At 41.2% G+C, this 24,581-nt stretch overlaps 1 protein-coding gene and 2 long non-coding RNA genes across 3 annotated transcripts in view; 2 read left to right on the forward strand and 1 right to left on the reverse strand.

Annotated features, from left to right (window-relative positions):
- The window catches only part of LOC124267657 (tumor protein p53-inducible protein 11-like), a 309,559-nt gene that overhangs the window by 100,120 nt on the left and 184,858 nt on the right, over positions 1-24,581 (forward strand). The gene's annotated exons all lie outside the window — the stretch shown is intronic.
- Positions 35-17,841, reverse strand: LOC124267659. The gene is made up of 3 exons (XR_006896095.1): positions 17,683-17,841; positions 14,926-14,927; positions 35-45 (listed from the first exon to the last, which is right to left on the reverse strand). It is a non-coding gene; the product is annotated as an uncharacterized LOC124267659 (long non-coding RNA).
- On the forward strand, positions 1,932-14,891 carry LOC124267660. Its single transcript, XR_006896096.1, has 3 exons — positions 1,932-1,942; positions 2,386-2,390; positions 14,768-14,891. It is a non-coding gene; the product is annotated as an uncharacterized LOC124267660 (long non-coding RNA).

Here is a 24,581-nt window from a genome sequence, read left to right on the forward strand (position 1 = left end):
TGGTGAGAGGACGTTATCTAATGATTGGGTGGTCAGACCAGGTAACTTGTGTGCCATCAACTACTTTGACAGCTGATCAAAGATCCTCTCAACAACTGAATGACAGCTTGTCAGAATACTCCAGCATAGTCAGACTGCCATCAGGGACAGCATTTGTGTGTGAGGTCAGACTCAGGGACTTTTGCCATCAACTACTTTGACTCCAGTATGAATCACTGGATTGTCTGATTAGTCAGACTCAGGATCAACTCAGACTCAGTGACTTGTGTGCCATCAACTACTTTGACAGCATTTATTGTTACTCACAGTATGAATCACTGGATTGTCTGGTCCCGACTCCAGCATAGTCAGTATTAGAAACCATCAACTACTTGTGTGCCATTTATTGTTACTCAGTATGAATCACTGGATTGTTCCCGATTCCCATAGTCAGACTCAGGGATGAATCACTTTGGCATTTATTGTTACCCACAGTATGAATCACTGGATTGTCTGGTCCCGACTCCAGCATAGTCAGACTCAGGGACTTGTGATGCCATGCTGACAGCATTTATTGCAGTATGAATCAAGTCTGGTCCGACTCCAGCATAGTCAGACTATCATTTAAAGGCCACTATCATATTGCTGGGGTGTTGATGATTGAGCATCAGAAAACAAAGTTCAACAGTTGCAGCTTGTACAGATCTCTGCCATTGTACCCTGTCATGGCTACAGTGGTTGGCCGGGGTTAAATCTTGTTAACGTAATCACTCTTGTGGATTCTATTTATCCAACCTTTATGGAACCTGTGTGTTTTCAATCACCTCCTGATCTCAGTCTCTGGTGTTACACAATTACTTCATTCACAGGATCTGTGTCTCCATACTTACAGCCATCCCTTCACCTTGGCTAAATGTCAAGCTTCTAAAGTGTTGGTTTTATTTCCAGATTGTTTGCCAGTGCTGTGTGCACTTTGCCCATGTGACTGTTCTCTGGCAGGGGTCGTCACTGGTGGTCCTTTTCAGAATAGTGACTGTCAACACTGGCTATGTTATCAATAGTGAAAAAATAGTGAACGTCATCAGTTCTCGATCTATAATAGATGGTGATTGTCATCAGTGGCAGTCCCAACCAGAATGGTGAACGTCATCACTTCTCGATCTATAATAGATGGTGATTGTCATCAGTGGCGGTCCCAACCAGAATGGTGAACGTCATCACTTCTCGATCTATAATAGATGGTGATTGTCATCAGTGGCAGTCCCAACCAGAATGGTGAACGTCATCACTTCTCGATCTATAATAGATGGTGATTGTCATCAGTGGCAGTCCCAACCAGAATGGTGAACGTCATCACTTCTCGATCTATAATAGATGGTGATTGTCATCAGTGACAGTCCCAACCAGAATGGTAAACGTCATCACTTCTTGATCTATAATAGATGGTGATTGTCATCAGTGGCGGTACCAACAAGAATGGTGAATGTCATCACTTCTCGATCTATAATAGATGGTGATTGTCATCAGTGGCGGTACCAACAAGAATGGTGAATGTCATCACTGTTGGACATATTCCAGAATGGTGACTGTCATCATTGATGGTCCTATTCCAATGAGTGACTGTTTCATGGTCCAGTTCAAATGAGTGAACAGTTCCAGAAGGTGACTTTCACCAGCAGTCATTGATCTGCAAAGTGGCTAATTGTGCCTTTTTACAAATAAATTGAAATAAAAACACAAAGTTTCAAACAGTATTAAGCTCTCACACCAGTTCAGTAGTGTATGGTTGTTTATGGGTTTCTGGCCTCCTCAAAGGTGATATTGACTTTTAACAAGGGAGTCCATTATGATGGACAAACGAAGGGAGCCCCAGGCAAGTCACCACCTTATACCATGTGGAATACAAGAATCCAACAGCCAAGGTTAGCCAATGGACATAACACACCCCAGTTGTAAAATGATAGTTAATCTTTACTTGCTATCTACGTTCCAGATTGTTTGTACAGGAAGGGGAATTGAGGTTTGTGTCTGTTTATAATCTGGCATGAAAGACTGTGAATGTGAAACTGTAAACGTTTTTATGAAGAAGGCTCCTGTTCTTCTTAATGCTGAGATAGCTATTAATTAAAGCACCCATCACCCCAAAGGCCTAGACTTGGTTTCCACATGAGCCCTTGGTCTTTATTGGTGTCATATAATGACCAGGTCAGACTATATAGAGATGTGTGTAAGGAGGCTGACAGTTCCTGCCTGGGACACTGAGAATGTTGACAATGTGGAGACAGAGAGCAATGTGTCTGTGGTGACTTGTTCCCTGATTATTGCACAAACAGGGAATACCTGGTCTGTGGTGCCAACCATACAGCAATGCACTCAAGTGTATGGGGGAGGAGTGTCCAGGATTAGCTACTGTTGATAATTACCCATGATGTACTGTAGACCAGACTCGGGATGGGTGAGGGTAATGATACACATGGAACACTGTGTAATGATGCTGGTGGAGCACAGCTATACTCACAAAGACGAAGAACAAGATTGAACATTTTCTTACATGATTTCGCTGTAACATCAGTGTCCAAGTCAACTTTGAAGTTTGGAGATGAAATGGTTTAAGTGATTTAGTCATGAGAATGGTGTACATGCTGGGTGAGTGAGTGAATTGTGTTTGATGCTCATTGATAAGTACTTTAGTTCTATCATGACATTAGTTTGAGAAGAGAGCCGTTGTGGGGTGCAGGTAGTACACAGGTATCACCTTATCATCTTTACCCAATCAGTGTTAGATTCACTCTGTGGTCACAGACATCGGTCACCTTGATGATAGCTGCCATCTTGACCCAGTCAGTATTATATTCACTATGTAGTCACAGACATCGGTCACCTTGATGATAGCTGCCATCTTGACCCAATCAGTATTATATTTACTATGTGGCCACAGACTCTGTGGCTTAGTGGATTGTGCATCTTTATATCCTGACAACCCGGGTTAAATCACTGGCTTGTCTGGTCTAGATTCCATTATTTACTGGTCTCCATGAAATAATGCTGACCGTGATAAATGCAACAGACGGTGATTGATCCTGAACTGGCTCAACCTGGAGCCTGTATTCTGGCATCACATTCTGTGTGACCTTTAAAGACTATTGCCTTTAACTTTTTAGATTACAATTTCACCGAAGGAGGTCTCATCCATCTTCAGGAACAATATATTCAGTAAAAGGCTGATAAACCCTGTCTCCCCACTCTTCCTTAGCAACTTCCTGTTGAATTAAATAAACATTTCATGTGTTGAAGTACAGCTCACATTGGTTCTCACAGCTATCCTAGTCCTAGGAGATGACAATAGAAAACTAATTGAAGAAAACAATCTCGTTATGGACAACCATCTAATGATTCTACAATTCCACGGAGCAGTGAAAAATGTTCCCGTGATGGCTGTACAAACAAGTGCTGGAACTAGCCTGGTGGTCATGGGGCTCCTGGTGTGCGAAGCAGAGGGTTTTTGTCGGGATGGTTGAGGAACGCCAGAGAAAGTTAAATTCGTGCCGAGATCAGCTGCAGCTGGTGTTGAATCAATACTAACTCCATTTAAACATGGATGGGTTGAAATTATGCTGAGAGATTTCAAGAAATGTTTTAAGTTGGGTTTAGCAGTGGCAGTAGTGTGGTTGACTGGCAGTTCCTCTCTGTGGTGTGGCATTGCTTTCCTAAAGTGAGTACTGAAGAAATGCTGGGGTCAAATGTATACATACCTCTTGAGTGAGTGAGTAAATATGTTCAGGCTGCATCAACAATATTTCAGTTATATCACTGTTGCATGTGAGATATGGAGTTGTTTTTCCTGGATATTATTCAGGGGTTTTAGGTGCATATTGATTGGTTATGGAAATGTATTCTGGTTGCTGATTGGTCACATCTGACAACTGATCAGAAGGTTATGGTCAGGATTAGCTGCTCACATCATCCCCTTAACGTCCATAACATCATCAAACATATCCACAAATCATCAGATCAATGTGAGTTATCCTTTCATGCTGATCTTGACAACAAGCAGTCCAAGCTGTATTTCTCTGTTCAGCTGCTGATACAGAGATGAAAGATGGTTGCTATTCAGTAGTTCCAGATTAGCCATGCGATGAAGTCTTACTCACAGACTGGAGGGCATCTTCCCTTGTTTGATGGTGTTAGTAGGACCATGTCTGATGTGGCCTTGTGTTCCTGGTCAGGCACAGAGATCACACTGGAGGGAAACTTGTTGAGTTCTCTTTAGCAGCTTGAGGAGGTTTGGGCCACTGGCAACAACATGTTATCAGGAAAGGTTTCCAAGTAAAGAAGCACAAGTCTTGTCAACTGATGACCCGTGGGCATCTTCACAAGCACCATCCACCCATTTCCCTCCATCTACCTATTCCTCTCACCATACACCCATTCCCCTCCATCTACCTATTCCTCTCACCATACACCCATTCCCCTCCATCTACCTATTCCACTCACCATACACCCATTCCTCTATCTATCTTCTATCACCTTCAATCCACCCATTACTCTATCCATGCAATATTACATCCATCCACCCCTGAATCTGAATCCACCTCCTTCACCATCTACCCTTTTTCTCTCATTAACCCAGTCATCCTTCCCATCTCACCCTTCCTTCATACCAATGCACACACAAACACACACTCGACCCCCTCCCATTCCCCTCCACCTGTACTGGGGAGTATCCTCCCATGCCCGTCCACCTGTACTGGAGAGTATCCTCCCATGCCCCTCCACCTGTACTGGGGAGTATCCTCCCATGCCCCTCCACCTGTACTGGGGAGTATCCTCCCATTCCCCTCCACCTGTACTGGGGAGTATCCTCCTATTGCCCTCCACCTGTACTGGAGAGTATCCTCCCATTCCCTCCACCTGTACTGGGGTGTATCCTCCCATTCCCTCCACCTGTACTGGAGAGTATCCTCCCATGCCCCTCCACCTGTACTGGGGAGTATCCTCCCATTCCCCTCCACCTGTACTGGGGAGTATCCTCCCATTGCCCTCCACCTGTACTGGAGAGTATCCTCCCATTCCTCCACCTGTACTGGAGAGTATCCTCCCATTCCCCCTCCACCTGTACTGGGGTGTATCATCCCATTTCCCTCCACCTGTACTGAGAGTATCCTCCCATGCCCCCCTCCACCTGTACTGGGGTGTATCATCCCATTTCCCTACACCTGTACTGGAGTGTATCCTCCCATTCCCCTCCACCTGTACTGGGATGTATCCTCCCATTCCCTCCACCTGTACTGGAGAGTATCCTCCCATGCCCCTCCACCTGTACTGGGGGAGTATCCTCCCATTCCCCTCCACCTGTACTGGGGAGTATCCTCCCATTCCCCTCCACCTGTACTGGAGAGTATCCTCCCATTCCCTCCACCTGTACTGGGGTGTATCATCCCATTTCCCTACACCTGTACTGGAGAGTATCCTCCTATTCCCCTCCACCTGTACTGAGGAGTATCCTCCCATTCTCCTCCACCTGTACTGGGGAGTATCCTCCCATGCCCCTCCACCTGTACTGGGGTGTATCCTCCCATTCCCTCCACCTGTACTGGGAGTATCCTCCCAATTCCCTCCACCTGTACTGGGGAGTATCCCCATTCCCTCCACCTGTACTGAGGAGTATCCTCCCATGCCGGGGCGGTGGGGTAGCCTAGTGGTTAAAGCTGTTGGCTCGTCACGCTGAACCCGGGTTCGATTCCCCCACATGGGCACAATGTGTTAAGTCCATTTCTGGTGTCCCCCTCCGTGATATTGCTGGAATATTGCTAAAAGCGGCGTAAAACTAAACTCAGTCAGTCAGTCAGTCCTCCCATGCCCTCCACCTGTACTGGGGAGTATCCTCCCATGCCCCTCCACCTGTACTGGGGAGTATCCTCCGATTCCCTCCACCTGTACTGGGGAGTATCCTCCCATTCCCTCCACCTGTACTGGGAGTATCCTCCCATTCCCTCCACCTGTACTGGGAGTATCCCCCCATTCCTCCACCTGTACTGGGAGTATCCTCCCATTCCCCTCCACCTGTACTGGGGAGTATCCTCCCATTCCCCTCCACCTGTACTGGGGAGTATCCTCCCATTCCCCTCCACCTGTACTGGGGAGTATCCTCCCATTCCCCTCCACCTGTACTGGGGAGTATCCTCCCATTCCCCTCCACCTGTACTGGGGAGTATCCTCCCATTCCCCTCCACCTGTACTGGGAGTATCCTCCCATTCCCTCCACCTGTACTGGGGAGTATCCTCCCATTCCCTCCACCTGTACTGGGGAGTATCCTCCCATTCCCTCCACCTGTACTGGGGAGTATCCTCCCATGCCCCTCCACCTGTACTGGGAGTATCCTCCGATTCCCTCCACCTGTACTGGGGAGTATCCTCCCATGCCCTCCACTTGTACTGGGGAGTATCTTCCCATGCCCCTCCACCTGTACTGGGAGTATCCTCCCATTCCCGTCCACCTGTACTGGGAGTATCCTCCCATTCTCCTCCACCTGTACTGGGAGTATCCTCCCATGCCCCTCCACCTGTACTGGGGAGTATCCTCCCATCCCCTCCACCTGTACTGGGGAGTATCCTCCCATTCCCCTCCACCTGTACTGGGGAGTATCCTCCCATTCCCCTCCACCTGTACTGGGGAGTATCCTCCCATTCCCCTCCACCTGTACTGGGAGTATCCTCCCATTCCCCTCCACCTGTACTGGGGAGTATCCTCCCATTCCCCTCCACCTGTACTGGGAGTATCCTCCCATTCCCCTCCACCTGTACTGGGGAGTATCCTCCCATTCCCCTCCACCTGTACTGGGGAGTATCCTCCCATTCCCCTCCACCTGTACTGGGGAGTATCCTCCGATTCCCCTCCACCTGTACTGGGGAGTATCCCCTGCGGCTGTCACCATGTTTATACCATCAACCTGACTTTGTTGAGTGGAGGTGGCAGTGATTGTTACACATTGTGTTGCTCTCACCTCTCCGTGGTGCTGTATGGCTGCAGGGGAGACGTTCCACTGAAATTTGCGTGCTGGTAATCAAACAGAAGGTGATTGTTTGATTGGCTACTCCAATAACTCATGAATAATAGAGGCTTGGCTGGCAGCAGCGGTTATTGCATAACACATGCATCACAGAGCAATTACCTGGAGTATTAAGCTCTATCTGAAATCCAAATATACCCTGCCAACAGATCTTGTTACACAAGCTGGTCTAATGAGGCATAGGTATTGGAAACACTGACAGGAAACTAAAACTGTGTCTTTGGAATCAGTTTCTGTTCCATTTGTATGTTCAAGTAATGTCTTGGTTATGTCCAGCAAGTGTGACAGACTGCCATGACATCCCTGATGGGGCTTTTCCAGGGCGAAGAGCACCTGTTCCAGGAACATTATGGCTCTATGCCCCTATTCCCTATAGTACTGTTGGGGCTTGGGACTTTAACCTGTTTTTGCAATCAGCACCTCAAGATGGATATAATTGTTTTCTGAAAGGGGAGACCACTAAACATTTGTCAAAACATCCAGTATGTCCAGTTGAATGGTTTGTTTTGGGGGAGACCTCATAACAATGATTTTTTGTGGTATTTTTAGGAACAGAAATTGCACGGCCCCACCCTCCATCAGAATATGAGCCTCTCATATGGTAGTATCATTGCCCGAGTTGGCACAGCTCTATGCAGAGTTGGCTCCCTTGGGCATTCAAGCAACCTGGGACTGTGGGTTAAACCCTGATAATAGTTCCTGGTGTGTCAGCACCATACCTGTAGCTGTGGGCTTCACCAAAGTGGTAAACATAACAAACCTTTGTGGCTATCGTTCCACATGGAGCTGTGATGGCATGGTATAACTGGACTATTTTACAATGCTGTGTTACCCAACTCATTCATTCCATCATCTTACCAGTGAAGATCCAGGTTAGAAGTGGTCTTCAGCAACACATGCTTGTTGGGATTGGGTGATCAGGCTCTGACATGTCATCGTATCCCAATTGCATAGATTGATGCTCATGATGTTGATCACTGGATTGTCTGATCTCGATTATTTTCAGACAATATATCTGGAATATTGCTAGACCATATATCTGGAATATTGCTAGACCATATATCTGGAATATTGCTAGACCATATATCTGGAATATTGCTAGACTATATATCTGGAATATTGCTAGACCATATATCTGGAATATTGCCAAGTGTGACGTTAAACAACAAACATTCCATGATCAGGACTAATGCTCAGCCTTCATATCGCTGCTTCCACCGTGACTCTAAATACTGGTCAGATTACAGAAAATCAACTGGTCAGTCCCTGTCATTTTTCTCGACTAAAGCTTTGATTGGAAACATCTGGTGAAAGCCTGTTGTTTGTCAATGTATTTAAGTTGTCAGACTGTCGCATCACACAAAATTCATCCCCAAAAGTGTCCATCAGACAAAAAGCTAACATACATCAAAAGAGCTGTACTGCACTCAGGAAGCTAAATCAATTAATGACGAGTTTGTAACGATTGCAGGAATAGCCACTGTACCCAATGGCCAGCATGTGTTCCTGTGTCGTGCTTCCTCTAGTTAACTCCAGCCCAGCCTGTTTCACCAACTTAAATGAACTTTTGCACTGCAAATGGAAATCCATAGAAACAGATATTATGGATGACATACTGTGGGTATTTACATCAATACACTCATTCTACAGGGTCCATCATGTCAGTTAGGTCCCAGGGAATATGTTGTAATATCAACCTACAGCTTGTGTACTCAACTCTTTGTTCACGTGACGTAATGTTAGTATACAATACACTCATTCTACAGGGTCCATCATGTCAGTTAGGTCCCAGGGAATATGTTGTAATATCAACCTACAGCTTGTGTACTCAACTCTTTGTTCACGTGACGTAATGATAGTATACAATACACCTCACTTGTGTACTCAACTCTTTGTTGCCATGGGATACCAGTTAGGTCCCAACTGTAGGTGTATGATATCAACCTACAGCCTACCGTAATGATAGTATTTTACATACACCAACTTGTTTCTTTTGGATACCTTTGTTATACTTATGAGGATAAAATAACAACAAGAACATCATTTTAATCATTTATTCTGGACCTGTTACAAACTGATATTAATGACGTTTCCCTTGAGGAGTTAGTACATGTAATTTTGATTAAGCTGTTCATTAGCTGCATCTTGATTATCTGCTGTCTCAATTGCGATCTTCTTTGATGGTGGGGAAGATGTAACCCGTGTGGCCTTCGTGTCGGTGCTGGTGGTTGCAGCATGTCCGATATCTCCTTCTGAAGACCGTCAGAAGTTCTCTTGTACAGCCGTACTGATGAGCTTCTGTGGCCTGTTCGTTCCATGACCAATTGTTCATCGACCTTATTCCTGAAAAGACGTGTAGCTGTGGTAACCTGAAACCAAGTAAAAAACGATTCCAAGTATGCATATGCAGCTGAACTATTGTAACGATAATTGCAATATTTGCGAGCCATTTTACCAGTATCAAAAACATTTTATATTTAGATGCTATAATGTCGAACGATATGAACAATATTGCAAATTCTTGTTCACGTACCTTTCCTGAATGTCCTGTGAAGTTCTTACAAAATGGCGTCTTCACTGTCGCTCATCTCCATTGTGAAAGCACGCTCATGATCACGTGTTATCAAGTGGCCAAGTCAGGTGCATTGTTGCGTTTGTTTGCACGACTCCACGAGTGTACCCGAAAACACTACCACTAGAACACTGTCAATTAAACTGCAGTTGAAAACTTTTCAAACCTTAATTGTAGCTAGTTAAAGATAAGAATTTTTTATGGAAACGCTCATCTTAAAGTTAAGACTACAAGTTATATTGCAAAGTTTAGATTCCATCCAAAGCACAAAACTAAAAATCATTCTCTGAAATGGTTTACCCAAATACAATGTGTGAAATGCGTGGGACTACTAAGCGAGATTCACGTGCAATGTCATGGCAACGCACAGGCCCACGCTGTTGATATCGACAACAGCCGCATTGTTTAGATAGGGGCTCCAAAAGGAAATGTTTTGTGAAAATATATAATATTGGACATAAATTACACTACTTGTAGTACTCGAGGTGTAAATAGTTTATTTCCATACTTTCCATACCTACAGTTTTGCTCGTGGGGCCTCGAGGAGGGCCTCACGGGCAAAACTGTAGGTGTATGGGCTGATACACCGAGGAAAGTATGGAAATAACAATTACATACACACATGTATATCAACCGACTGATATCTCAAGACAACAACGGTAATATGAACCTACAGCTAATGTGTTTATCCCACACCATGTAAACTGACTGTCTGTGTGGTATCTCTATCCAATACACTGTGATAAGAAGTATTGCAGTATTTTGGGCAGATTGTTTGTTTCATTTTTTTAAATATGATATTCAGAAAGTCCACAGTGTCAGGTGGCATAATGGCATCGATGTATGAAGAGTCAGGTCCTTGATGGCAAGCGGCCACAGGAACTTCACCCTGCCGACCTCAGCTGACCTTCCTCCACCTGACCGAGGACACAGCCTCTCTTTGGTTCCCCACCTTCATTGTCCTCGTAAACGGCCAGTCTCCTCTTCACTGGTGCAGTCAACATGCCCTCAAGAGCCCACAACTATATATGTGAACACCTAATCTTGTTGTCTTTTTTCTTTTAAGTTTGTGACTGTAAGAGCAAAATCCAATTTTCAGCCGCAATTTGATAAGTTGTAACCTGTGTTAGCTGCAGTAGCTCCCAGAGAGAGAGGGCAGTAATTCACCATTGCCCTCCTTATCGTGTTGCGACGTAGCTCCAGGCCACCTACTAACTACCGTTTTTCCCTCCATGATCAAAGTTAAAGATAGCAACTGTTGGCTCTATAGCTATCTTACAAGAAAATACAGAGGTAATGAGGGTCCACATTTCCTACAAAAAATGTTAAAAGTTCTGTTTCCCAACAAAAATACAAGATCTACATTTTTAAATCATACTAATGACTGAACATTGGACTCTTTGAATGAGCAGGTTTGAACAGTTTTATAGAGATGTGACAGCATGAATATGTGCAGCAAACTACAGTCTTGCATTTTCATTGTTTTTGTTGGAGACAGATTGTAGCATCATATTCCACTTTAACCTGTCTGTGAACATTGTTTTATCGGTATTTCTAGAAGTTAGTGAGACAATAATGAAGCATACGTCTTTATGGATAACATCTTAATGTTTATTGCATATAGTGATGGTTCGGTGTAGATTCTTAATGTTTATTGCATATAGTAATGGTTCGGTGTAGATTCTTAATCTTTATTGCATATAGTGATGGTTCGGTGTAGATTCTTAATGTTTATTGCACATAGTGATGGTTCGTGTGTAGATTGCATTGCATAGTGATGGTAATGTTTAATGTTTATTGCATATAGTAATGGTTCGGTGTAGATTCTTAATGTTTATTGCATATAGTGATGGTTCGGTGTAGATTCTTAATGTTTATTGCATATAGTGATGGTTCGGTGTAGATTCTTAATGTTTATTGCACATAGTGATGGTTTGGTGTAGATTCTGCATTGCACATAATAGATTCTTAATGTTTATTATTGCATATAGTGATGGTCGCGTAGATTCTTAATGATTTTATTGCATATAGTGATGGTTAGGTGTAGATTCTTAATGTTTATTGCATATAGTGATGGTTCGGTGTAGATTCTTAATGTTTATTGCACATAGTGATGGTTGGTTCGGTGTAGATTCTTAATGTTTATTGCACATAGTGATGGTTCGGTGTAGATTCTTAATGTTTATTGCACATAGTGATGGTTCGGTGTAGATTCTTAATGTTTATTGCATATAGTGATGGTTCGGTGTAGATTCTTAATGTTTATTGCATATAGTGATGGTTCGGTGTAGATTCTTAATGTTTATTGCATATAGTGATGGTTCGGTGTAGATTCTTAATGTTTATTGCATATAGTGATGGTGATGGTTCGGTGTAGATTCTTAATGTTTATTGCATATAGTGATGGTTCGGTGTAGATTCTTTAATGTTTATTGCATATAGTGATGGTTCGCGTAGAGATTCTTAATGTTTATTGCATATAGTGATGGTTCGTAGATTCTTAATGTTTATTGCACATAGTGATGGTTCGTGTAGATTCTTAATGTTTATTGCATATATAGTGATGGTTCGTAGATTCTTAATGATTCTTAATGTTTATTGCATATAGTAATGGTTCGTGTAGATTCTTAATGTTTATTGCATATAGTGATGGTTCGTAGATTCTTAATGTTTATTGCATATAGTGATGGTTCGGTGTAGATTCTTAATGTTTATTGCATATAGTGATGGTTCGTGTAGATTCTTAATGTTTATTGCATATAGTGATGGTTCGGTGTAGATTCTTAATGTTTATTGCACATAGTGATGGTTCGTGTAGATTCTTAATGTTTATTCACATAGTGATGGTTCGATGTAGGTGTAGATTCTTAATGTTTATTGCACATAGTGATGGTTCGCTGTAGATTCTTAATGTTTATTGCACATAGTGATGGTTCGGTGTAGATTCTTAATGCTTCTATATTCTTAATGTTTATTGTTGATAATGTTTAATTCCAATGTTTATTGCATATAGTGATGGTTCGTGTAGATTTTAATGTTTATTGCACATATAGTATGTTTATTGCAATAATAGATGGTTGGTTCGTAGATTCTTAATGTTTATTGCTAATGTTTATTGCATATAGTGATGGTCTTATTCTTAATGTTTATTGCATATAGGATGGTTCAGTGTAGATTCTTAATGTTTATTGCATATAGTGATGGTTCATATAGTGATGGGTGTAGATTCTTAATGTTTATTGCACATAGATGTAGATTCTTATTCTTTAATGTTTATTGCACATAGTGATGGTTCGATGTAGATTCTTAATGTTTATTGCATATAGTGATGGTTCGGGTGTAGATTCTTAATGTTTATTGCACATAGTGACATTCTTAATGTTTATTGCATAAGTTCGTGTAGTGTAGATTCTTAATGTTTATTCATAGTGATGGTTCGGTGTAGAAAAGTCCAAGCTTGCTTGCAATAAACATGAAGTTGTCATCTGTATAGTCGAAGGCTTCATCATCTGTGAACATGTTAGACAAAGGTCTTCTCTCCTTGGCCAAGTTTGCACCATCTCTAAACCAATGCATGAACCGTTCGCCTCGCTGAACATGATGATGCATAAGTTCTGTTCAGGCATGTTTTCAGAAAGTCCAAGAAATGTTTGATAGGATTATGTGAAAGGTTATTTGTAATAGGAGAGGGAGTTCAGAGAATGGACTCAATGTACAAAGAGTATTGACCCTTCCTCTTTTCCACGGTGCTCTTGTACAAAACTACCTTAGTGCTAAGGCTACCTAAGTCTATGTTAAGGAATTTCTGTCACCTTAGTGCTAAGACTACCTTAAGTCTATGTTAAGGAGTTTCTGTCACCTTAGTGCTAAGACTACCTTAAGTCTATGTTAAGGAGTTTCTGTCACCTTAGCACTAAGACTACCTTAAGTCTATGTTAAGGAGTTTCTGTCACCTTAGTGCTAAGACTACCTTAAGTCTATGTTAAGGAGTTTCTGTCACCTTAGTGCTAAGACTACCTTAAGTCTATGTTAAGGAGTTTCTGTCACCTTAGCACTAAGATCACTTTGTACAACGGCACCCTTGTCAACTTCTCATGACCTCTGAAAACGCAAAATGTGAAAAGATTTTAGATTATAATATCTCCTGAAGAACCATTTTTGTGTGACACCATTTCCTCTGACCCCATCCGCAACCATATAAGGAATGACCAGTATCCATTGGTGGTCAGACTAGATTGTATGTGATCAATCGGTTGTGTCAGTGTTGCTTTTGACTGTTGCTCCTTGAGGACTTGATCTAGATTGATGCTAACAATGCACAGGTTGCTTGTTCTGGACAAACTGTGTTGTGAACAAAATTAAGTTGTTCAGTTCTTGCTCTCAGAGAGAACGTGTGGAAGATTATGACCATAATCCCATCTCACCATTTCCACAAACAAACCACACGAGAAACTGTTCCATCCTGAGCTTGGTGATCCTTTTGGGGACAACTTCCTGATGATAAGCAGATACCATACACCAAGGGTCGATATGTGGTCTCTGTGATAAGTATGTTAGTTTCAATATTTATGTTTGAAGTAATAAATTGTGGCAAACATCTCTTACAGAATAGTGCATGTTTGTTGTTGCTTGGTGTTGGTCCTGACACATCTAAGGGAGGAAACTCTTCACAGCAGGTTCATCACCTTGTCCATCAGGTCACCAGTGAACAGAACACATGCTGTGAGTCAGTTCTAATAAATACCCAAAACTGATGAAATAGCTGCTGTCTGGTGGAGTTTTGCAGTTCAATCCCATGGATGTGTCGTACCCAAGACTGTTAATAGATGGTACTCATTCTTCTCCCTGGTAGCTGGGGCTGTGGGGTAGCCTAATGGTTAAAGCGTTGGCTCGTCACGCCGAAGTCCTGGGTTCGAATCCCCACATGGGTACAATGTGTGAAGCCCATTTCTGGTGTCCCCCGCCGTGATGTTGCTGGAATATTGCTAAGAGCGGCGTAAAACCAAACTCAGTCAGTTGGTCAGTCTCCCTGGTAGCTCAAGATGTTAGCGGATGAAACACCAGTTGGCCATTGGTATCTGTACTGTCCCTGACATGTTAAACAGTGTCGCCATCATGGTACCTCATTGTACGGGAACTGTAACAGTTAGAGCTGGCTATCAACATAGATCATAGAGACTGATAATTGTTAACTGAATATGGATTGATTATAGACAAATATCGGAGACATAACTTTTAGCCAAAATGTCTTAAAGAAATGAACATATTTCACTTCACTAATGAGTGGTGATGTTTTGCATGGACTACTAGCAAAACAGCATCCTGAACATAATTTAGAAGCAGACCATGAATAAAGATCTAAATTTGTATATCATGTGAGAAAATTAACACCTTATTTTATCACAAAATTTGATGTATGATGATATTGATAACACAGTTAACATATTAATAATCATTAATAATGTTTCCTATTGACAATATTTCCGATAATCGATCATTTTAGTCAACCCTAGTAAAAAGTTATTCAAGGACACACAACCCCCAAACTCCCCCCCCCCCCTACCTTACACATCACTACACAAGTACAATAATCATGAAAGCAACGGTAAACAGTATTCCACGACTGACGCTATATCTGTGTCCTGTGGATGGACCATTACTCCTGTGTATGTTGAAAGAAGTATTGACGACATCGCAATTTGATTTTCATCCCCTGAATAGCATTTCTTTACACTGTAGTTCTGCAAAAGAAAATCTTATGGATTTTGTAGGGTTTTTGTTTGAGAAGACATTAACTCCAAGAAGCCATTAACACTGTCGGTGTTTCCACAGATGGGTTGGGCATCCATTTGCTGATCTGCCTGGCTATGAGGATCTGTTTGGGCATGTCCCGAGTCTTTCTGCCTCTTTTTACATGTGCATGACAGTAATATATAAGGCCAAACGGCTTCTTCATGCCAGTGCATGACAGTAGTATAGAAGGCCATACTGCTTCTTCATGCCAGTGCATGACAGTAGTATAAAAGGCCATACTGCTTCTTCATACCAGTGCATGACAGTGGTATAAAAGGCCATACTGCTTCTTCATTCCAGTGCATGACAGTAGTATAAAAGGCCATACTGCTTCTTCATGCCAGTGCATGACAGTAGTATAAAAGGCCATACTGCTTCTTCATGCCAGTGCATGACAGTGGTATAAAAGGCCATACTGCTTCTTCATACCAGTGCATGACAGTGGTATAAAAGGCCATACTGCTTCTTCATGCCAGTGCATGACAGTGGTATAAAAGGCCAAACTGCTTCTTCATACCAGTGCATGACAGTAGTATAAAAGGCCATACTGCTTCTTCATACCAGTGCATGACAGTAGTATAAAAGGCCATACTGCTTCTTCATACCAGTGCATGACAGTGGTATAAAAGGCCACACTGCTTCTTCATGCCAGTGCATGACAGTGGTATAAAAGGCCATACTGTCTTCTTCAGTGCATGAGCAGTAGTATAAAAGGCCAGTGCATGACAGTAGTATAAAAGGCCAAACTGCTTCTTCATGCCTGTGCATGACAGTAGTATAAAAGGCCATACTGCTTCTTCATGCCAGTGCATGACAGTAATATATAAGGCCAAACTGCTTCTTCATAACAGTGCATGACAGTGGTATAAAAGGCCATACTGCTTCTTCATGCCAGTGCATGACAGTGGTATAAAAGGCCATACTGCTTCTTCATGCCAGTGCATGACAGTGGTATAAAAGGCCATACTGCTTCTTCATGCCAGTGCATGACAGTAGTATAAAAGGCCATACTGCTTCTTCATGCCAGTGCATGACAGTGGTATAAAAGGCCATACTGCTTCTTCATGCCAGTGCATGACAGTGGTATAAAAGGCCATACTGCTTCTTCATGCCAGTGCATGACAGTGGTATAAAAGGCCATACTTCTTCTTCATAACAGTGGTATAAAAGGCCATACTGCTTCTTCATGCCAGTGCATGACAGTAGTATAAAAGGCCATACTGCTTCTTCATGCCAGTGCATGACAATAGTATAAAAGGCCATACTGCTTCTTCATGCCAGTGCATGACAATAGTATAAAAGGCCATAGTGCTTCTTCATGCCAGTGCATGACAGTGGTATAAAAGGCCATACTGCTTCTTCATAACAGTGGTATAAAAGGCCATACTGCTTCTTCATACCAGTGCATGACAGTGATATAAAAGGCCATACTGCTTCTTCATGCCAGTGCATGACAGTGATATAAAAGGCCATACTGCTTCTTCATGCCAGTGCATGACAGTGGTATAAAAGGCCATACTGCTTCATCATGCCAGTGCATGACAGTAGTATAAATGGCCATACTGCATTTTCTTGCATGTACATAATAGTGGTATAAAAGACCTCAAATCTGTTATGCATTAATACTCCTCAAAACACACCAGAACATTTACCTTCACCTTTACAATCTACAAGCAACACTGATTCTTTTTTGAACTAACCATTTTCCGAACAAGAAATATCTACAACAATCCTCTCTTTGCCAAACAGTAAAGCCCCTGGTCCAGAAGGAATTGCTAATGAATTTCTAAAGGAGTTGAGAAGTTTCATTGTCCCTACTCTCACTGGCTATTTCCCTCCCAGTTGGGGTAAGAGCATAATTTGCCCTTTGTTAAAATCTGGCGACAAGAACGACCCGGATAATTAGCGTGGTATATCCCTCATTGATTCCCTTTGTAAATTATTTACATCAATTCTTAATAAAAGATTAAAAATCTGGTGTGATTTAAACAATATCATTTGTGAATATCAGGCTGGCTTCAGGGAAAACTGTTCTACAACAGACCACATTTTTACACTTCAGGCTGTCATACAGAAATATTCATGTAAAAAACGGCAGATTTTATTGTCTTTTTATCGATTTTTCAAAAGCTTTCGATACTCTTAAACATGATATACTTATAGATTCTCTTCATAAGGTTGGATTAGATGGGAAGTTCTTAGATATTATCACATGTATGTATAATTCACTTTGTGCCTGTGTTAGAACCCCTGAGGGACTTTCTAAACAATTTTCTTGTAATGTGGGTTCCCGCCAGGGATGCATTTTAAGCCCTCAGATATTTATAATATTTATTAATCATTTATGCACAATTATACAAAGTGAAGGTGGTAAGGGAATATTTATCACTGCTGTTTTCAATAACGTGTATGCCCTTATGTTGGCTGATGATGCATTGATCACACCAATATCATGCTATGGCTCAGAAATATGGGGAACTTCTTATTGTAAAAGTATTGAATCGGTACAGCTTGATGTTTGTAAAAAGTGTCTTAAAATAAATAGGTCAACTTGTAATTCCATGGCCCTGGGTGAATGTGGCAGAATGCCCCTACAGTTTAATTATATGACCCGTGTAATCAAATATTGGTGTAGATTGTTACAACTTCCTCATGACAGATTACCTTTTCAACGTTACCTTATGCTTAAGTCATTAGATGATAGTGGTAGAACAACATGGGCATCAAAAGTTAAAAGTCTTCGTTTTAATTTTGGTTTTGGATATGTATGGTTGAGCCAAGATGTTGGTGATGTAAAGATGTTTATAAGCTTAATTAAACAAAGATTATCAAATAATTTAAAACAGTCCTGGTACTCTTCCCTGAGTAATTCCCCCAAATGCAACTATTACCAGTATTTTAAATCTGCATTAAATGTTGAACGTTATTTATCGTTTAACCTTTCTACACATTTAAGAGCTGTTTTAGCACAATTTAGGTGTAGTAATTTTAAAATAGCTGTAGAAACTGGGCGTTATAACAACACTGATTATAATCAAAGATTTTGTACATCATGTAAATCTAAAGGTCTTACCTATATTGAAGATGAATTTCATGTACTGTTCATTTGTGAATCCTATTCACAACTAAGAGAGAGGTATATTACAAAATGTGAATCCCATTTCTGGTGTCCCCCGCCGTGATGTTGCTGGAATATTGCTAAAAGCGACGTAAAACCAAACTCAGTCAGTCAGTCAGTATATTACAAAATGTGTTAAAAAGCCTTACACTGTATATTCTTTAGCAAATCTTCTCAAAAATACTAATGTAGACACTGTAAAATCTGTTGCCTTGTATCTATTTTATGTTAAAAGGATCATTATAAACACACTTGAATGATCATTGTGCCCCTGACTACACTGGAATTTCCTTTTGAATGTATTTTGGGCCTACGGCCTTTTACTGGAAATAAACTCTGTCTGTCTGTCTGTCTAAAAGACCATATTGCTTCTTCATGCCTCTGTCTAAAAGACCATATTGCTTCTTCATGCCTCTACGTAACAGTGGTATAAAAGGCCATACTACTTCTACATGCCTCTACGTAACAGTGGTATAAAAGGCCATACTACTTCTACATGCCTCTAGGTAACAGTGGTATAAAAGGCCATACTACTTCTACATGCCATACTGCTTCTACATGCTTCTATGCCTCTACGTAACAGTGGTATTAAAGGCATGCCATACTGCTTCTACATGCCTAACAAAAGGCCACTGCTTCTACATGCCTCACGTAACAGTATTATAAAAGGCCATACTACTTCTACATGCCTCTACGTAATTATAAAAGGCCATACTACTTCTACATGCCTCTGTGTAACAGTGGTATAAAAGGCCATACTACTTCTACATGCCTCTACGTAACAGTGGTATAAAAGGCCATACTACTTCTACATGCCTTTAGGTAACATAACAGCATTATAAAGGACATAACAGTGGTATAAAAGGCCATACTACTTCTACATGCCTCTGTGTAACAGTGGTATAAAAGGCCATCCTGTTTCTACATGCCTCTACGTAACAGTGGTATAAAAGGCCATACTACTTCTACATGCCTATGCGTAACAGTGGTATAAAAGGCCATGGAATGATTGCCCTCTTTCAGAGTTATATCCATGTTCTATTTCAAAATCATCTCTTCATTTTGTGTGATGACAACATGCCTCACGGAAATGAAATAGGCTCTGAAAATAGCTCTTTGAAGGTTTGTGCACATTTTCATGTCTTTGTTGGCAAGTCTGAGAAATAAATGTCTTTGTGCCAAGTCTGTTTTGATGACAGTGGTTCAACTGTGTTTGTCCAACCACAGATTTATCTTTTTACTGTGGTTCTGGCCATTTCATCTTCAGGATTTCTTTCCAGAAAATAATCTGAACCAGAAATTCTAGAATTATTTTTCAGCTGAGATTGTTTTGTGGTGTGTATGCTGAAAGGCACATGGTCATGGCAGGTAAATTAAAATGCACGTATTGAAAAATGTACAAACAAAATAATTTGTCCTCAACAATCGTCAATTTGATCAAAACATGATTTAGTCAAAGCCTTAACAACAGTTGTCATGTCCTCATCTGGCATGTTTATTTACTGAATGTTTTTGTCATTTTAGAATCATCACAGTCTCCAGAATTAACTGATGTATTCGCTATGAGATATGTATTGTCTTGATGAACATAAGTTAATGGTATTGCTCCTGGAAGTACATTTTCTTTGACCTTTTGAATCATTCTCAGGATTTTCAAGCTGAAAGGCATTTGTAATTGTTCATTTTCACATTTGTTCTGATTAGTTTCAGAGTTAAGTATCTATATATAATCCAGTGGCGATCTTTCAGGATAGACAAGGCTACTAGCTTGTTCATCACACTCAAGTTCACATCTCGAGAGATGAGTGGATTTCGCATACATCCAGCTGTTTTACATATACCTCTTATCCAAAATGAGCTGTGAACTACTGAGTTTTGGCCAGTGAGGTTTACCCTTGAACATGGGTGCCCTGTTGCCATTCTAAAAATGTGAAATGGCCACAGCAAAAACTAAAGAGTACTGAAGAATCCTGAAATGATTGTTACAGGAGGTGGGGGGTTGGGGTTGTGGATCCTGGTTGGAAGTATCGGACACCTGCATCACCACCATGTTTCTGCCCACATTACATGCTGCGATATGACTGGAATACTATACATCCAACAATGTTCCACTATATCTGGTTGAAACGTTGAATGTGCTGTGTTTCTCTGACATCAGGGTGGTGGGGTAGCCCAATGGTTAAAGTGTTCGTGCGTCACGCTGAAGACACGTGCTCAATTCCCCACTTGGGTACAGTGTGTGAAGGCCATCTCTGGTGTCCCCCGCCGTGATATTGCTGGAATATTGCTAAAAGCAGTGTAAAAACATACTCACTCTGACAACATCTTTCTTTTACCTGGCTTCTCGTATCTCGCATCATCCTTCTTCTGTCTGGCTTATTCAGAATATTGAGGTATGATTTGAAATACCATTTTTCTCAAATTACATTTACAGTTAATGAACAGAATATCTACAAGATCAGTTGTTTCAAATGTAGGTATGACACAACTGTCAACACACAACCAAGATAAGTCGTAAGAATATGGGAGATAAGCTGTTGGAATAAGTGATATTGCTAACCATCTGAAAGGAGATAAGTTGTAGGAATAAGTGATATTGCTAACCATCTGAAAGGAGATAAGTTGTAGGAATATGTGATATTGCTAACCATCTGAAAGGAGATAAGTTGTAGGAATAAGTGATATTGCTAACCATCTGAAAGGAGATAAGTTGTAGGAATATGTGATATTGCTAACCATCTGAAAGGAGATAAGTTGTAGGAATAAGTGATATTGCTAACCATCTGAAAGGAGATAAGTTGTAGGAATATGTGATATTGCTAACCATCTGAAAGGAGATAAGTTGTAGGAATAAGTGATATTGCTAACCATCTAAAAAGGAGATAAGTAGTAGGAAAGTGATATTGCTAACCATCTGAAAGGAGATAAGGAAGTAGGTGATATTACTAACCATCTGAAAGGAGATAAGTTGTAGGAATAAGTGATATTGCTAACCATCTAAAAGGAGATAAGTAGTAGGAATAAGTGATATTGCTAACCATCTGAAAGGAGATAAGTAGTAGGAATAAGTGATATTGCTAACCATCTGAAAGGAGATAAGTAGTAGGAATAAGTGATATTGCTAACCATCTGAAAGGAGATAAGTAGTAGGAATAAGTGATATTGCTAACCATCTGAAAGGAGATAAGTTGTAGGAATGTGTGATATTGCTAACCAACTGAAAGGAGATAAGTTGCAGGAATCAGTGATATTGCTAACCATCTGAAAGAGATAAGTTGTAGGAATGTGTGATATTGCTAACCATCTGAAAGGAGATAAGTTGTAGGAATATGTGATATTGCTTACCATCTGAAAGGAGATAAGCTGTAGGAATGTGTGATATTGCTAACAATCTGAATGGAGATAAGCTGTAGGAATATGTGATATTGCTAACCATCTGAAAGGAGATAAGCTGTAGGAATATGTGATATTGCTAACCATCTGAATGGATGAAATACACAATGTCATTTAGCAAGTGGTCAAATGTAACATATGTTATATAGTATGACCAGAAATTATTGAGAATTTGAGGAATATGTTTAATTGGATTTCTAGTATAAACAACCTTGACCAGCTATCAAGTGCATGGTTTCATTCAAGAGAGGCAACTCTGTTAATCCTTTTTCATTAGTTTGTGAGGAGATATACTGTAGGAATATGTGATATTGCTAACCATCTGAAAGGAGATAAGCTGTAGGAATATGTGATATTGCTAACCATCTGAAGAAGGTAAGTTGTAGGAATATGTGATATTGCTGACCACCTGAAAGGAGATAAGCTGTAGGAATATGTGATATTGCTAACCATCTGAAAGGAGATAAGTTGTAGGAATGTGTGAAATTGCTAACCATCTGAAAGGAGATAAGTTGTAGGAATGTGTGATATTGCTAACCATCTGAAAGGAGATAAGTTGTAGGAATATGTGATATTGCTAACCATCTGAAAGGAGATAAGTTGTAGGAATATGTGATAGTACTACAAGTAAGGTTGTGTGACTACTGTGACTATCCACTCAAGCAACTAAGCCCAGCTTGTAAGATACATGTAGAGACCATCTGCTAATGTCCCTGTGAAGTCGAGTCAGTAGACATCTCAGTGGCAGGTTCATCTTCTGGCGGAGTATTAATGAAATCTGCCTTTGTGATACCTTTGATATGGGTCAAGTATCTTGAAGAAAAGACAGTCCTAAGGTCCTCTGATGTGATTATGTTTTTCTTGACCAGCCAAAGCCAACTGGCGGACAGTCTGGCTTTATAACTCCCGGCTTTTCTGTTTTGTCGCGTTGACATCTAATTAGAGCGGCTGACACCAGGGGGCAGTGTGAGAGTGTCCAGTCCTGATTCGCATCCAGACTGGATGTGACACTTCATAAGCCAGCAGGTTCTTATCTCGCAAAGTTCAGAGGTGTTTGATCGCCTAGGGCTTTGTAATTAGCAGGGGATATTAATGAGCAATATTCTTTATTGCTGTCTTTGAACGTGTATTCTATGAAAGAGGTCTTTAGAAGGGTCATTTATGTCCAGTAAATTCTGTTGCTTAGCAACAAGTGGTCACCACTTCTTGGTGGAGGTCTTGCTTGATTAAAAATACTGGTTGGCCTCACTGATGGTATTTAATCGATTTGAGGATGGAAAAAGAATGTGTTTATCAATGTCATTTTATGTAAAGTGAATAGTGAAGAAAATTGTGAATCAAAAATTGAATTTGACAATCTTTCACAAAATGCTACTGGGCTGAAAACAGTTACAAACTGTTAACCATTTCAGTCAAAATCATACATGTTTTCTACCCATAACTGCGTGTGTAGTGCTGTTCTAACCAGGGCCGGAGGGGTAGCCTAGTGGTTAAAGCGTTCGCTCGTCATGCCAAAGACCCAGGTTCGATTGCCCTCATTGGTACATTGTGTGAAGCCCATTTCTTGTGTCCCCCACCATGATATTGCTGAAATATTGCTGAAACTCACTCACTCACTCAATCACTCACTGTACCAAACAACTCTTAAACTTTGTTGTATCCACCTGTCTAACTCAAACAATAAGATGCCCACAAACAAATCTATTTTGTTTCTACTCCATTAACCAAAACCAGCAATCTCATCAGACAACTATCCCAGAAAAAAATAGAAAAAATATAATTGGACTCTGGTTACAAGATGTGGGAGTCAGCAATGAAAACAACATGCTGGAAAGGAACACATGGTGCTGGACATGGACAGATCAATGACCATGCTCTTACATCTCAGGCACAGCTGCTGCCAAAGCTATACATGCGAGGACTGTGACTTTGTCACATCTTTCCAGTCACTAAGCTTGCATGGTATGCTTCTGATTGACTGACTACAAAGGAACGAATCCTGCCAGCCACCCACTAATGTGGAGTTGTCTCCAAAGCAGAACATGGACTAAAGCGATGTAAAGAAATAGCAACAACAGCTGTGATATGCTTTCCTGGCCCAGACAATACTATTTAGAGGTTGGTGCGGTACAGCTGTGATGTGCTTTCCTGGCCCAGACAGTACTATTTAGAGGTTGATGTAGTACCGCTGTGATATACTTTCCTGGCCCAGACAGTACTATTTAGAGATTGATGTGGTACAGCTGTGATAAGCCTTCCTGGCCCAGACAGTACTATGTAGAGGTTGATGCGGTACAGCTGTGATATGCTTTCCTGGCCCAGACAGTACTATTTAGAGTTTGATGCGGTACAGCTGTGATAAGCCTTCCTGGCCCAGACAGTACTATTTAGAGTTTGATGTGGTACAGCTGTGATAAGCTTTCCTGGCCCAGACAGTACTATTTAGAGGATGATGTGGTACAGCTGTGATATGCCTTCCTGGCCCAGACAGTACTATTTAGAGTTTGATGTGGTACAGCTGTGATAAGCCTTCCTGGCCCAGACAGTACTATTTAGAGTTTGATGTGGTACAGCTGTGATAAGCCTTCCTGGCCCAGACAGTACTATGTAGAGGAGTACAGCTGTGATATATACTATGTAGAGGATGATGTGGTGT

The sequence above is a fragment of the Haliotis rubra genome, unplaced genomic scaffold, assembly GCF_003918875.1.
Source record: "Haliotis rubra isolate DU_JTF1 unplaced genomic scaffold, ASM391887v1 Scf133, whole genome shotgun sequence".
Taxonomy (NCBI): Eukaryota; Metazoa; Mollusca; class Gastropoda; order Lepetellida; family Haliotidae; genus Haliotis; species Haliotis rubra.